At 46.4% G+C, this 14,822-nt stretch overlaps 1 protein-coding gene across 3 annotated transcripts in view; it reads right to left on the bottom strand.

Annotated features, from left to right (window-relative positions):
- The window catches only part of LOC134339299 (3',5'-cyclic-AMP phosphodiesterase 4B-like), a 408,487-nt gene that overhangs the window by 141,226 nt on the left and 252,439 nt on the right, over positions 1-14,822 (bottom strand). The window lies entirely within an intron of this gene.

Here is a 14,822-nt window from a genome sequence, read left to right on the forward strand (position 1 = left end):
GAAAATCCTGCCATCCCAGGAATCAATCTGGTGAACCTTCTTTGTACTCCCTCTATGGCAAGAATGTCTTTCCTCAGATTAGGGGACCAAAACTGCACACAATACTCCAGGTGTGGTCTCACCAAGGCCTTGTACAACTGCAGTAGTACCTCCCTGCTCCTGTACTCGAATCCTCTTGCTATGAATGCCAGCATACGATTCGCCTTTTTCACCGCCTGCTGTACCTGCATATTAGCCATTTCATCCCTGGAAAAGTCAGAGTCAATGGAAAGGTCAACAGACAGGTCTGTGTGAGAGTCAGCGTGTCAGTCTGTATTGGCGGAGGTGAGGGTATGGGCCTGCTAGACCATGGGAGGGGTGTGAGGCTAAGGGTTTATGTTAAGTTGCACGAGGGTCTGTGCAAGAGGGAATTGGGGCCTTGTGAGCGTCATTGTGAGAGTGAGATTGAGAGCAAATGCAAGAGTCTGTGGGGATCGGTACGGGATAAGTCAATGATGGAGAGAGCATGAATGTCTGTGTGAGCTGAGTTAAATGCGAGAACATGTGGCAGTCATTGTGAGTAAACTGTCAGGATGAGTGTAAGTGTGCCACTGTGTACGAGGGTGTGTTTGAATGTTGGTGTGTCTGCGTGAAGGTCAGAGGGTGAAATGAGTGTGAAACGCGAGTGTGACAGTTTCTGAGGGTGCGTGTGAGTGTGAAGGATAGTGCAAGGATGTGTGCGAATGGAGTGTGTTTGGCTGTGAGTGTGAGGGGAGTACGAGGACGAGTATGAAATACGGGGAAGTGTGTGGTGAGAGTAAGGTGAATGTGAGGATGAAAGTGAAGTTTGGGGAAGTGTGAGGAGAATGAAAGGTGAGTGTGAGGTAAGTGTCAGGTGAGTGTGAGTGGTGTGAACTGACTGTGAGGGTGAGTGTGTGGTGAATGTGAGGTGAACGAAGTGAGTGTGAGGGGTGAGAGTAAGGTGAATGTCAGGGTGAGTGTGAGTGGTGTGAGGTGAACGTGAGGGTGAGTACGTAGTGACTGAAGTGGGTGTGAGGTGAGTGTGAGAGTGAACGTGAAGCTGACTGTGAGTGTGGATGAGGACGAGAGTGAAGTTTGGGGAAGTGTGAGGGACAGTGCGAGAGAGAGAGAGAGAATGTGGGGAATGTGAGGGTGAATTTGAGGGGGATGTGGGGTAAGTGTGACGGGGTGTGAACATGTATGAATTTGGGTGTGAGTGGGAGGTAAGTACGAGGGAATGTGAGGGTGGAGGTGGTTGTGAGGGGTTTCTTGTGACCAGCACGGTGATTTTACAGTGAACGCTGGCTGCTCTGCTGATGTCAGGGTTTCCATGGCAACAGGGCCATTGCCCTAGACAGCTATGCAGGCATCACAACGACAGCAAATTCCAACACATTCAGCTCATGAAGCTTTCCTCGGACATGGCAGGGACTTTCCTGCCACCCCTCTTTACCCAGAGCTGACAGCCTTCTCCATCCCTGTAAACGTACCCTCCCCAACTCCCATCTTGACTAGTACATCAACAAAACAGATACATTCCAGTGTATTAATGCACAAAGTTCAAAAAATCCCACTACCCTGAGAATTTAATCCAGATAATCAAATAATCCTGAAGATAAAGAATGTACCAGCAATGATAAATACTGTGCATCAACAGTATCCTCAGAGAGGAAATGTCCTGTCCTTCCCATTCTGGCCTATATGTGACTCCAGATCCACAAATGAGGTTGGTAAGACAAGGGAATACACACTCGAGAAGTGGAAAGAGTGAGCAGTTTCAATTTCCTGGGTATCAACATCTCTGAGGATGTATCCTGGGCCCAACATATCGATGCAGCTGCAGAGAAGGCATGTCAGTGGCCGTATTTCATTAGGAGTTTGAGGAGATTTGGTTTGTCACCAAAAACACTCGCAAATTTCTACAGCCATACTGTGGAGAGCATTCTGACTGCATCACCGTCTGGTATGGAGGGGAGTTGGCGTGGGGTGGGGGTTGCTACTGCAGAGGGTCAAAGCAGGTTGCAGAAAGTTGTAAACACAGCCAATCCATCATGGGCACTAGCCTCTGTGGTATCCAGGACATCTTCCAGGAGTGATGCCTCGAAAAGGTGACATCCACCATGCCCCATCACCCAGGACATGCCCTCTTCTCATTACTACCACAGAGAAGAGGCACATACTCAACGAATCAGGAACAGCCTCTCACCCTCTGCCATCCAATTTCTGAATGGACATTGAACCCATGAACACTACCTCACTGCTTTTTTACACTGCTTATTTAATTCAACACTTTATACTTACTGTAATTTACAGTTTTTATTATGTATCACTTTGTGTATTACTGAAAAACAACTGTCACAACGTATGCTGGTGATATTAAATCTGACTCTGAAATGCCCTTTGACGTGGCCTCGGAAGTCAAGGGCAATCAGAAAAAGGTAATCGATTCAGTCTTCCCACGGATACTCAATTCCATTATGTATTAGGGGAATTCTGACTTCTTGGAACCAGGGATAATTCCACATCAGCAGAACTTTCCCCTCTCTCACGTGCTCAGGCTGTCGGTGACCCTGGGCCGTGACAATCAAATCTGTTGGCTCCTAAATACCGACTGGGTGGAGAGAGCGTTTGTTATTTCCACTGGGCTGGGACATCTTCCCCTGGGTTAATGGTGTTATATAAAAAAAAAAGTTCTTTCACACATCAGAAACTGAGACTTCTGGTGGGACGCAAGTGGTTAACTCTTTGCTAGAACACATCGGCCGTTAAAACTTAAAACTAGTAGGATGCGAGATGATGTGGGGCAACAGTTTGCCGAGCTTGTTGATTACAAAGTAGATATCCATACTAAAGTCTTAGTGCCCCAAGGAACAGACAAGGATGAACGATGAAGGGATTCTTTCTATCACCTATGCATTACTGCTTTGGACTATGGCTGAAACAGGGCCACAATAGATGCCATCTCAGGTTTACAGCTCCTCTCTGGACCATTTGAATAGTAAACTCACCTACGTTAGACGACTACTTATTTAGACCATAAGACGTAGGAGCAGAATCACACCATTTGGCCCATCGAGTCTGCTCCTCCATTCGATCATGGCTGAACTTTTTTCCTCACATCAGCCTCACTCCTCAGCCTTCTCCCCGTAACCTTTGATGCCATGGCCAATCAAGAATCTCTCAATCTCCACCTCAAATACACTCAAAGACCTGGCCTCCACAGCTACTTGGGGTAACAAATTCCACAAATTCACCACCCTCTGGCTAAAGAAGTATCTCTGCATCTCTGTTTTGAAAGGACGCTCCTCTATCCTGAGGTTGTGCCCTCTTGTCCTAGACTCCCCCACCATGGGAAACATCGTTTCCAGATCTACTCTGTCTAGGCCTTTCAGCATTCGAAAGGTTTCACTGCAATCCCCCCGAACCATCAATCATTCCTCATATGATAACCCTTTCACTCCCAGAATCATCCTTGTGAACCTCCTCTGAACCCTATCCAATGCCAGCACATCTTTTCTTAGACAAGGAACCCAAAACTGTACACAGTACTCAGGGTAGGGCCTCACCAGTACCTTATAAAGCCTCAACATCACATCCCTGCTCTTGTATTCGGGATCTCTTGAAATGAATGCCAACATTGCATTTGCCTTCCTCATCACCAACAACAACCTGCAAGTTAATCTTTAGGATGTTCTACACAAGGACTCCCGAGATTGGCATCCCAGATTTTTTGATTTTCTCCCCATTTGGAAAATAGTCTGCACACTTATTTCTTCTACCAAAATGCATGACCATGCACTTTCCAACATTGTATTTCATTTGCCACTTCTTTGTCTAAGTCCTTCTGCAGCTTTCCTGTTTCCTCAACACTAACTGCCCCTCCACTAATCTTCATATCATCTGCAAACTTGGCAACAAAGCCATCTACTCCACCATGTAAATCACTGACATGCAGCATAAGAAGTGGCTCCAACACCAACCCCTGCAGAACACCACTAGTCACTGGCAGCCAACCAGAAAAGGATCCTTTTATTCCCACTTTCTGCCTCCTATCAATCAGCCAATGCTCTAACCATGCCAGTAACTTTCCTGTAATACCATGGGCTCTTCACTTGGTAAGCAGCCTCATGTGTGGCACCTTGTCAAAGGCCTTCTGGGAGTCCAAATACACAACATACACTGCATCCCTTTTATCTATCCTACTTGTAATCTCCTCAAAGAATTCCAACAGGTTTGTCAGGCAGGATTTTCCCTTAAGGAAACCATGCTGACTTTGTCCTATCTTGTCCTGTGTCACCAAGTACTCCATCCTTAGCAATTGACTCCAACATTTTGCAATCCACTGAGGTCAAGCTAACTGGTCTACAGTTTCTTTTCTGCTGCCTTCCTCCTTTCTTAAAGAGTGGAGTGACATTTGCAATTTTCCAGTCCTCTGGCACTATGCCAGAGTCCAATGATTTTTGAAAGATCATTACTAATGCCTCCACAATCTCTACCGGAACTCTGGGGTGCAGTTCATCTGGTCCAGGTGACTTGTGTACCCTTTGGTCTTTCAGTTTTTTGAGCACCTTCTCCCTTGTAATGGTAATTGCACTCATTTCTCTTTCCTCGTACCCTTCAACATCTGTCACACTGTTAGTGTCTTCCACAGTGAAAACTGACGCAAAATATCCCTTTAATTCATTTACCATCTCTTTGTCCCCTGCTATTATTACTCCGGCCTCATTTTCTAGCAGTCCTATATCTACTCTCATCTCTCTTTTATTTTTTATATACTTGGAAATGCTTCTTCTATCCACCGTTATATTGCTTGCTAGCCTGCTTTCATATTTTATCTTTTACCTCCTAATGCTATAGGAGCTCAGCAGGCCAGGCAGCATCTATGGAAAAGAGTACAGTCGACGTTTCGGGCCGAAACCAGGACTGCCAAATGGTTTCAGCCCAAAACATCAACTGTACTCTTTTCCATAGATGCTGCCTGGCCTGCTGAATTTCTCCAGCATTATGTGTGTGTTGCTCGGATCTCCAGGATCTACAGATTTTTTCGTTTGTTTTTACCTCCTAATGGTTCTTTAAGTCGGTCTCTGTAGGTTTTTAAAAGCTTCCCATTCCTCTATCTTCGCACTCATTTTTGCTTTGCTATATGCCCTCTCTTTCGCTTTTACATTAGCTTTGATTTCCCTTGTCAGCCACAGTTGTACTATCTAGCTATCTGAGTATGCCTTTGTTTTTGGAGTACATTGACCCTGCCCCTTCCTCATTTTTCCCACACCACTGCAGCTCTGCTGTCATTCCTGTCAGCATCTCCTTCCAATTTACTTTGGCCAATTCCCCTCTCGTACCACTGTAATTTCCTTTACTCCACTGAAATACTGCTACATCAGACTTTACTTTCTCCCTATCAAATTTCAAAGTTAAACAGCCATATTGTGATCACTGTCTCCTCACGGCTCCTTTACCTTAAGCTCCCTAGTCGCCTCTGGTCCACTACATAACACCCAATCCAGTTCAGCTGATCCCCTAGTAGCCCCAACAACAAACTGCTCTTGTAGGCATTCAACAAATTCATTCTATAGAGATCCATCACCAACATGATTTTTCCAATCTACCTGAATGTTAAAATCTCCTACGACTATCATAACATTGCCCTTTTGACACTCCTTTTCTATTTCCCATTGTAATCTGTAATCAACATCCCAGCTATTGTTTGGAGGCCTGTATATAACAGCCAGAAGGATCCTTTTACCCTTCTAACTCAATCCACAAGGATTCAACATCTTCTGATCCTATGTCACATCTTTCTATTGATTTGATGCCATTCTTTACCAGCAGAGCCATGCTGTCCCCTCTGCATACCTTCCTATCCCTCCGATACAATGTGTAACCTTGGACATTAAGCTCCCAACTACAACCATCCTTAAGCCAAGATTCAGTGATGGCGACAACATCATACCCAACAATCTGTAAAAGTGCAACAAGATCATCCACCTTATTTCTTATACTCTATGCATTGAGATATAACACTTTGAGTACTGTATTTGCTACCCTTTTTGACTCTGCATCCCTAATGCACTAATAGTCACCCTGCTGGCTGCAAATTTGTCCGATCATCTGCCTGCCCTTCCTGACTGTCTGACTGTACGCTATCTTTGCTTTTTTTTAACCATCTGTCCTATCCTGAGTCCCTTCAGTCTGGTTCCCATCCCGCTGTCAAATTAGTTTAAACCCTCCCCAACAGCTCTAACAAACCTGCCCAAGAGAATATTGGTTCCCCTCAGGTTCAGGTGTAACCTGTCCCTTTAGCACAGGTCATACCTCCCCCAGAAGAGATTCCAATGATCCAAGAACCTGAAGCCCTGCCCCCTGCACCAGCTTCTCAGCCACACATTTATCTGCCAAATCATCCTGTTTCTACCCTCACTAGCGTGTGGCAGAGGTAACATCCAGAAATTACTACACTGGAGGTGCTGCTTCTCAGCTTTCTGCCTAGCTCTGTAAACTCTCTCTTCAGGACCTCTTTGCTTTTCCTTCCTACGTTATTGGTACCAATATGTACCAAGTCATCCAGCTGCTCTTCCCCCACCTCTCCAAAGTGCTGTGGATGCAATCCGAGACACCCCTGATCCTGGTTCCTAGGAGATAACATACCACCCGGGTGTCCCATTCACGTGCACAGAATCTCCCGTCTGTTCCTCTGACTATTGAGTCCCCCATCACCACTGCTCCCCTATTCTCCCTCTTTCCCTTCTGCACCATGGACCCACGCTCAGTGCCAGTAACTCGGACCCTGTGGCATTCCCCTGGGAGGTCATCCCCCACAGCAGTGTCCAAAATGGTATACATACTTATTATTATACTTACTGTATTTACTTACAGCTCTGCCTTCAATACTAAAATTCTACCCATCTCCAAATTCTCCCCTTGACTTCCTGACCAGCAGACAGCAATCAGTAAGGAGAGGTGGCGCCACCTCACTTGTCATCCGTGACGGCGTGGTTAGTCTGCTCTGACTCCACCTGCAAGTATGCTACTGTAGGGGGCCGAATCTCTGATAACAGTGAGTCAGAGTACAGGAAGGAGACAGAGAGCCCAGTAGCATGGTGTCACGATGACGGTCTATGTCGGCAAAACAAAAGAAGACCACTTATTGACCTGAGGAAGAGGTGCGGTGCCCATGCTCCTGTTTACATCAACAGTGCTGGGGCCGAGCCTGTTGAGAACTTCGACCTCCTGGGAGTGAGCGTCAGCTGTCGTGGACACAATGGCCAAGGAAGTGCACCTGTGCCTCGACTTGCTGAGGAGGCTGAAGAAATTTGGCCCGATTCCTTTGCCTCTCACCAGTTTTAACAGATGCAGCAGGGAAAGCAAACCCTCTGGATGCCTAATGGGCAACTGCTCTGCCAAGGGCCACAAGAAACTACAGGGAGCTGTAGACACAACACAGCTCAGCACAGAAGTCGGACTCCCTTCCATAGACTCTTGGCTCAGCAAAGCAGCCAACGCAATCATACCTCCGGACATTGTCTCTTTCCCTCCCTCCTACCAGGCAGAACATGTAAAGCCTGAAGGTTGATGCATTCAGGCTGAGGCTCAGCTTCTGTCCCACTGTTGTAAGACTACTGAATGGTACCCTAAATGGATTCTTGACCTCACAATCTACCTCGTTATGGCCTTGCCCTTTACTGTCTGCACTTTCTCTTTAACTGTAACATTTTACTCTGCACTCTGTTACTGCTTTTTCCTTCTCCTACCTCAACAATGTGATGAAATGATCTGTATATATAGCATGCAAAACAAAAATTTTCAGTGTAACTTGGTACATACAAACAACATTTTATAGATTTGCCAGATCTGAGTGCCCAAGGGTGGGATTAATTTACTAGTAGGGCAAGATTCCTGAGATGTAAGATTACTGATTGTGTGCTTCAGGCGATGGGTCACATAAATCTGGAAAGTCCAGTTCCCCTCCCTTGGCATTACCTGCCCTACACACACACACACACACACAAACTGCTCCAGAGAGGAAGGTGTATGAGGGTGAGGTGGGGCTATGGTGGAGAGAGTGACTTTGGAGGAGGTGGGTTGAAGCTACTTATCTTCTCAGTGAGATCTGGGATGTGTTGGGCCTCATATCTAAGAAAGGATATGCTGACATTGAAGAGAGTCCAGGGGAGGTTAATATTTAAGAAGGTTAATATATAATGAAACGGTTAATATACGAGGAGCTTCTGATAGCTCTGGGCCTGTACTCCATGAAGTTTAGAAAAATGACGGTGGGGGGAATCTTATTGAATATTGAAAGACGTAGATGGAGTGGACATGCAGAGGCTGTTTTCCACAGTGGGAGAGTTTAGGGCCAGAGGGCACAGCCTCTAAATAGAAGAATGTCTCTTCAGAACAGAGATGAGTAGGAATCTATGCAGCAGAGGGTGGTGAATCTGTGGAATTCATTGCCACGGAGGGCTGTGGAGGCCAAGTCATTGGTTATATCTAAAGTGGAGGTTGATAGGTTGCTGATTAATAAGGGCATCAAAAGATATGGGGAGAAGGCAGGAGAACGGGGTTGAGAGGGAAAATAAATCAGCCATTATGGAACAGCAGAGCGGACAATGATAGGCAGTGGCCTAATTCTACTCCCATGTCTAACGGTCTTATGATTTATGAAGGTGACAGGAGTGAGCTCGGACCTGAGGATCTGTGTGAAGGAAGGAGCAGGAGGCTGTGAAATCCTCTATATCGAGGGTCACTGTGAAGTTCAATGCAAGGGTTCCCCAGCGCCAGTGCTGGACACAAGATGCTCGTTTGCCTGGAGAGTGCGGCTTTGGTCATCACTGTTGAGCTCAGTCCCTCCTGAAGTGGGAGTCACTCTCTGTCTCTCCTAATCAGGAGTAGCAATTGCTCCTAGTCTCTGCTTGTGGAGTGGAAGTGTGGAATGGGAGTCATTCTTTGTACCTCCCATCTAGAGTGAATCCTTCCTGTTTGGTAGCAGGAGTCAACCTCAGTCCCTTCGGTATGAGAGAGTGTAGTCTAATTTCCCCCTGTTCAATGGTTCCGGTCAATATCAGAGAAATGTATGCAACATACATCACGAAATTCTTGTTCTTCACAGACATCCACAAAAACAGAAGAGCATCCCAAAGAATGAGTGACAGTAAAAATGCTAGAACCCCAAAGCCCCCTGCTCCCCCTCCCACCCACAAACAGCAGCAAGGCAATGACCCTCCCTCAGCAAAAATAAAAGCATCAGTACCCTCCACCCACCAAGCAAGCAATAGCAAAGCCCCAAGAAAGACCATGATCTGTAATCTAATTGTTCGCCTGACAATTTGACACACCATAGGGTCTCTCTCTCCCCAACAGTCACCCTTTCACAGCAAGAGGGGAGACATAACAAATCAACTCGCTGATTCGCGGTGTTAAAGTCTGCCACATCACTATCCCCCCGCCCCCCGAATTCTCCAACTCATGAGTCAGCAGCAAACTCTCCCCCACCAACGAGACAGAGAGAGAGAGAGAAGAAGAGATAAAGCACACGGTTCACTGAGCACAGAGCCCCCAACAGCCGATCTGCTCTTCCCAATGTTCTGTGTTCTCCCGTTTTTTGGGCAAAAACGCTGCTTGTAAGTCTCTCGTGTACAGGAGTGTGCGATTCGCAGTCCCTCCTGTCTGACACGAGAGTAAGAGAAGCTCTCAGACCCAGTGTTATTGAATCCTGTGAGTCATCAAAATGATTTAGGTCTGTTCTCAGTATATTTACAGTTGGAAGCTCGGGATTTAGACTGACCAGCAATCAGAACAAATCTACAAATAAGGATGAAACGTGGATTGCTGCAGCAGTGGTTCCAAGTTAAGTCACCAGAAACCACTCAAACATCCTGGAAAAATATTTAGTGCAGTCTGCAGTTTGTGTAGAGCTGGAACCTGAATGTCCAACAAGGAGAGGAGAAGATGGCGTCACGACACAGCGCGCGCGGCCACCCCAGTGATACATATCTGTTATCTGTCAAGCAGGGTACCATACACAATCCTGATTTGATGGAGACAGACGTGAGAGCACGGAGGAACATCTGGTGAAACTTCTGAAATGCCTGCTTCGCTGCTGCTGCTACTGTGTGATCCAGAATCTCTGGAGGGGAAGGCCCCGAGTCCTCGGCTTTGCTTGTTGCTTGGTGGCCGGGGCGGGGTCGAAGCGCTCGGCAGAGATGGTGCTCGGTGTGGGAGGGCTGGTTGGAGGCTCGAAGTTTTCGGACGGACTCAAGAGTCGGCTGTGGTCGGGTGCTTCCAGGTTGCTGCATCGGCAAGTTTGCAGCGCTGGAGGTTCATGGCAGGGAGAGTTTCTCCCTTCTACTGTCTGCGTGAGATGTTGAGCTATCGAGACTGAGACTTTTTTCTACCGTGCCCATGGTCTGCTCTTTATCAAATTATGGTATTGCTTTGCACTGTTGTAACTATATGTTATAATTATGTGGTTTTTGTCAGTTTTAGTCTTGGTCTGTCCTGTGTTTCTGTGATATCATACCGGAGGAACATTGTATCATTTCTTAATGTATGCATTTCTAAATGACAATAAACGAGGACTGAGTGTCCTCATAATCTAAAAAAAAAATTACTTTCTCCTGGTCTGGGTACAGGCATAACAGAAACACTCTGAGGTCATTTACACTTGGAAGAGCAGATGCATTTGGAACAAGATCCCATCTAGAGCACAAAACCTTTGATTTTAACCTCTGCCTTCTGCCATGATGAACCTACTCTCAGCAACACCTCATTTTCCATCAAGGCAGCCTCCAACCTGATGGCGTGAACATTGATTTCTCCAACTCGCAGTAATTCTGTTTTCCCCAAACTCCTTCCCCCTTCTTCAATTCCTTGTTCTGGCCTCTTACCTCTTCTCTTCACCTGCCTATCAACTACCTCCTTGGTGCCCCTCCTCCTTCCCATTCTCCTATGGTCAACTCTCCTCTCTTATCAGATTCTTTCTTCTCCAGCCCTTTTGCCTTTTCCACCAATTACCTTCCAGCTTCTTAATTCACCCCTCCCCCACCCAACTGGCTTCACCTATCACCTTCTAGCTTGACCTCTTTCCCCTCCCCTCTCTGTCTTCTTCTGGCATCTCCCCCCTTCTTCTCCAGTCCTGATGAAGGGTCTCGGTCTGAAACGTCAACCGTTTATTCCTTTCCATAGAAGCTGCCTGACCTGCTGAGTTCCTGCAGCATTTTGTGTGTGTTCCTCTAATTTTAAAGATTAGATTGGCTTGGACCATCAAAGCATGCAATGAAATGAAACCTTGTGTGTCAATGACCAACACAGTCCGAGGATTGTGCTGGGGCAGCCCGCAAGGGTCATCACGCCAACACAGAATGCCCACAACTCACTCGCCCTAACCGTGCACCTTTCTGGAATGTGGGAGGAAACTGGAGCACCCGGAGGAAATCCATGTAGTCACCAGGAGAACGTACAAACTTCTTACAGACTGTGGCAGGAATTGGACGCTGACCGGTGATCACTGTGTTGTAAAGTGATACAGCCAGTGCTTCCTTGGTGTCACTCCACCACTGGGGTTCTCCTCAGTACTTCCTCCAAGAGAGGGGCACATCCTCAGTATTGCTGATACTCTCTCAAAACTGCCTTTGACAGAGAAGAATTTCTTCGATAATCTCTTCCACCAGAACAATGCTCCTTCAGTATTGCCTCAAATACATACCCCATTGAGTCCTAGAGCAATCTAATCCCAATCCAATTCCCCACTAACTTCCCTGTGACCTATTCCCCTTATATTCCCAACATCTTCCTCCTGATGTGGATGTAGAGAGGATGTTTCCTGTGGTGGGGGAGTCTAAGCCAGAGGACACAGCCTCAGAACAGAGCGGTGTTCTTTTAGAACGGAGATGAGGAGGAGTTTCTTTAGCCAGAAAGTGGTGAATCTGTGGAATTCTTTGCCACAGGTGGCTGTGGAAGCCGAGTCATTGGGTATATTTAAGCTAGAGATTGATAGATTCTTAATTAGTTAGGGCACGAAGGGATACAGGGAGAAAGCAGGAGATTGGGGCTGAGAGGGAGAATGGATCAGCCTTGATGAAACGGTAGAGTAGACTCGATGGGCCAAATGGCCTAATTCTGCTCCCATATCTTACGGTCTTATGATTCTTCTATCATTCACCTGCATTAGGAGTAACATACAATGGCTAATTAACTTACCAGCACACCTTTGGGATGAGGGAGGGGACTGAAGCAGCAGGAGAAACTAATGTAGCCACAGGGAAAACATGGAAATTATACACACACACAGAGCGCTGGAAGTCAAGATTGAACTTGGGTCACTGGAACTATACAGCAACAGCACTGCCTACTGCGTCCCTTTGTCAACCACCCTAACACTGGTATTCCCTCTGTACAACCTCCAACACAGCACAATGCACTCACTAATGGTTTTGAGAGACAGATGCTCCCTTGTTACTGTCCTTCTGATATTCTTCCAGTAATGCACTTAGTGGGGACTATACTTAATGGTGTCCGTGGCTCCCTCGTCATCTCTTGGAATTAATATAGCTTCCAAGGATTGAAGTAAGCTGCACAGAGTTGTAAACTTAGTGAGTTCCATTATGGGCACTAGCCTCTGTCGCGTCCAGGACATCTTCAAAGAGCAATGCCTCAAAAAGGTGGTGTACATCATTAAAGACCCTCCCCACCCATCACCCAGGTCATGCCTTATTCTCATTGCTACCATCAAGAAGGAGGTACAGCAGTATGAAGACAACACAATGATTCAGCTTCTTCCCCTCTGCCATCTGATTTCTGAATGGACATTGAAACCATAAACACTACCTCACTACTATTTTATTTCTATACTACTTACTTAATTTAAATATATATAGTAATGTAATTCATAATTTTTCTCTATTATTATGTATTGCATTGTGCTGCTGCTGCAAAGTCAACAAATCTCATGACATATGCTGGTGATATTAAACCTGGTGCTGATTCTGAGATGGGTAATTGATGGTGAGCATGAATACGGTGGGCCGAAGGGCCTGTTTCTCTACTGTATGACTCTCTGGCACAGCAGGTTGAAAATTCTTCCCCTTGTGATTAATCACTTTACTCCAAGAGCACCACAACCTTGCCGTACGGTTTGCATGCTTGTGAGCCTCAATGACCTGGAGAGCTATGTTGGCCAGTGTGAGGGCCTTGTGCTCTGGCGTTTGGTAGGGTCACTCATGCCAAACAGGTCAAAGGGTAGAGACCAGACTATGAGTGGCCACCGGTCCTCCAAGTTCAGGGGTTCAGCTCAGGGCGAACAACCCTGACCGGACAAAAAATCAATTGTTATAGAAACAGCAATGAAGAATACAGTCAGAGATGGAGAACTTTCATTGCTGCCTTAAACGCCAGCAGTGTAACAGACAGTAAATAGGTAAAATTAATTGATTTGTAGCTTCAATGATCACCTCACACACCTACTACATGCTGCCCCTGTCAGCTTTTACAGGTATGCTGAGGACACCCAGATCCATTCCCCACTTGCATCGGCAACCTCCCTCTTCTTCCTCCACTTTTCAGTGACGTCCAGTTAATCAGCAGGAAGTCTGATGGCATCAGCCTCAGTCTGCTCTGCCCTCAGTGCCAACTCAGTTTTGTCCCCGGTCAAAGACACAGACATCGAGCACGAGTGAAGAGTCAGGTCCCACCTCCTCTCTCCATCAGCCCGTCCCTGAAATGCAGTCCATCACTCTAGAACATTGCCTGCCACCGGCCCAGATTCCAAGTATTTGACCATCACTGCTCCACAGAATGGAATATTGCTCAGTCTCTGGAAGATCACCCTTCACTGTTGCAATCTTAGAAATATCACCCATCTGAACCCCAGATATCACCCCACTATCAACTATGATTGCTCAAACTACAGAGCATCACCTATCCATACCCCAGACAATAGAATATTACAGAAACATAGAAAATAGGTGCAGGAGTAGGCCATTCAGCCCTTCGAGCCTGCACCGCCATTCAGTACGATCATGGCTGATCATCCAACTCAGAACCCTGTACGTGCCTTCTCTTCATACCCCCCTGATCCCTTTAGCCACAAGGGCCATATCTAACTCCCTCTTAAATATAGCCAATGAACTGGCCTCAACTGTTTCCTGTGGCAGAAATTCCACAGATTCACCACTCTCTGTGTGAAGAACTTTATCTATCCCTACCCCACACTGCAGGGGTTCCCAACCTTGTTTATGCCATGGACCTCTACCATTAACCAAGGGCACCCCTGCTCTAGAACGTTACCTGTTATTTGCTCTGGTATACCAATGCTGCACTAGTCTCTGGAATATCAGTGTTATAGCCCCAGATATCCTGTTACCACCGTAGATCCTGAAGATCGACTATTATGGCAGCAGGCTCAGAAATATTGTCCATCCCTGCCCTAGTGTCTGGAATACTGCCTTAAATGCAGGAATGTTGCCCATCATTGTCCCAAACTCTGCAATGCTGCTCAGAGGCCACCAAGCCGCAAATTTTCTTTGCTATACCATATGTTCTGGTATCTTTTAGTGAGGCAGGAACACTTGAACTTTCCCTTCTGCGTTACTGGTGCTGAACCTGTACCCAATATAAGCAGTTCAGATATCAGACCTGCAGCAGATATAATTAATTCCTTTCATTCTCTGAAAGCTTTCCACTTGAAATTTTGATACATGTTCAATCACAAAAAGTAACCCTGGAGTGTTAAAGCTGTTCCTCTCTCTAAAATCTCCATTTCAAAGGGTACAGCCAACAAGCAGTTTGAGCCCACAATGGATGAACACAAGAGATTCTGCAGATGC

This window comes from Mobula hypostoma, chromosome 29 (genome assembly GCF_963921235.1).
Source record: "Mobula hypostoma chromosome 29, sMobHyp1.1, whole genome shotgun sequence".
NCBI lineage: Eukaryota > Metazoa > Chordata > Chondrichthyes > Myliobatiformes > Myliobatidae > Mobula > Mobula hypostoma.